This window comes from Notothenia rossii (genome assembly GCF_949606895.1).
Source record: "Notothenia rossii genome assembly, chromosome: 2".
NCBI classification, from domain to species: Eukaryota; Metazoa; Chordata; class Actinopteri; order Perciformes; family Nototheniidae; genus Notothenia; species Notothenia rossii.
In genome coordinates, this window is record NC_136904.1 from 55,530,373 (window position 1) to 55,532,626 (window position 2,254).

Sequence of the window (2,254 nt, forward strand, 5' to 3'; positions counted from 1 at the left end):
ATAGCCTTGCCCTTTAACAGTTATTACGAGCCCTTGCTCAGCCTTACTCACCAAGAGCCCAGCGCCTAGCCTTAAGGCAAAGTCACTGATAAAGTCCTTGAAGTCCAGCTTTCTAGCCAACTGGCTTTCAATGGACAGCATGGCAAGACTGCAAAGCCTTATGGGGGGACAGGGCTGCTGAGCCTAGAGATGGATCTGTTGGTCCTGGCACCAGGGGGAGGGACAACTGATTTATATGAATAGCTGCTAAAAATGTACCTGCATTTATTAAATGTGAGCTAAAAGAGCAGTGAAATGAAAAACCTCAGCATTTTCTGTGATGATATTAACAGTACTTAATGTCAGCAAAACATTACAATTATTATTTACAATGGACTAAGCTTAGCTAACAGACTCATTTCCACCATAGACCACACACCTTTTCTCTTGAAAAACTGGGTGACATACTGTCGCCATTTAGTCCCTCTCTCCTTTCTTTTCTTTCTTGAAAGCCTGACTTTGTGAGTGGTTGAGACATGGCACACACTTAAGTACTAGATCCCTCCTCACATGCTCCGCCTCTCACTCTCTGCCAGAAAGTGCGGTGCCGCACAGCATTTGGAGGCAGGACCAAACCATTACATGTAAATAGAGAGGGGTGTACAGAGGCTTTGATAATTAACTTTTGGCAGAAAAAAAGTTAAATGAATCGTAAGTGTAGTGGGTACATTATCAATTTAACTTTATATTAATGTTAATTGTTGATGATTGATGAAAGGTTACTTAAACATTTTTTCTTAATGTTCTAAAAATGTTTGGGGCCCCTGTCAGTCACGGGCCCTTAGAATCGTCCTAACCTTTCACCCCCTTACGAAATGAAATATGCTTGGAAATATGTGTTTTAGAGATGTTAAGATTCACCGATTCGCATCGGTGCACCGGCATAAACGTTCAAGATGCGAGTGCACCGGTTGAAAGAGTGCACATCGGCTACAGTTTGGGTTGAACTCGCGATGCATCGATTGCGTAGCGTCTTTGCATCGGTAAAAAACCGATTCATTCATATAAAATCCCCTTATCTTGTCAACGTTCAGCAGAGACGATCTTTGATATTTGCTTCGCCACTACGGAGAACGAGAGTCTCAGTTATCAACACACACGGAAGTTGAGGAGAAAGAGAAACACAGCGCAGCGAAAAATACCTACAAATCAAACGTTTGGCAACACTTCGGATTGTTCAAGAAAGACGGTGTAATAGTCATTTATGCTATATAGTTGACCGCAGGTCATGGAGAGTAATAAGGTATCCGTGGACCTTTGTATGAGGTATCTTTATTACTTAACAGGTCTACAGCCATGATACATAGATCCGTCCTAGATGCGGACTTGCATATACACAGTATCACTCCGCAGCCGCACCCCATCAGTAACGTCCTGATGGTATATGTGCGCGGCACTATTACTACAGACGGTCAACTTGAAAAATCACTCGCAAATTGTTAACGATGCCGAGCCGCTTTAAAGTACACAAGTAGTAGGCTACGAGGAACTTAGCGACGCACATAAAGAGGCGACATGGGGTCTGCGGCTGAAAAGAGAAACCTGAAAGTGAGACATATGAGTTAAATCACTCAGTGAGGTGTTCTGTCAGAGAGAGGTGTTTAGCTTACAGCAGCCTGTGACGGCCAATAACAATTTAAATGTCTTCCTTACTGTAAGCAGTTATGAAATACCTGTTTGTGAAAGGTTATTTGTTTTCTTTATTGTTCAGATAGAAACCAATGCTTTCTGCTCACTGGTGTGTTAGCCTCTGAGTGTTAAGCACATCAGGCTGGCAGATGGGCATTGCTCTATGGTAGCTGTTATTTGCACATTGTTAATCATGAGCAATGCATCCTTACATTGTTTAACTGTGAGGTGTTATACAATTGTACTCTGGAGAGCTTTTAAAGGTAAAAAAATAAACGGCATGATGGGATGTGCAGTACCAAATATGTAAAGCACTTTTTTGTTAATATATGATTTGCTTAATATAAGGAATAAAACAAAAATCCTCTGTCGTACCATATTGAAGTATCATTATTTTTGCATCGTGTTGAATCGCATCGTATCGCCCCGAATCGCATAATGTTGAATCAAATCGTATCGAACTGTATCGCAACAGGGGTGAATCGTATCGTATCGCATCGCCTGGTGTTTCAAAGGTATCGTTAATGTATCGTATCGTGGTAACGTATCGAGATGCGCATCGCATCGGCCTCAGTGATGGAGATGC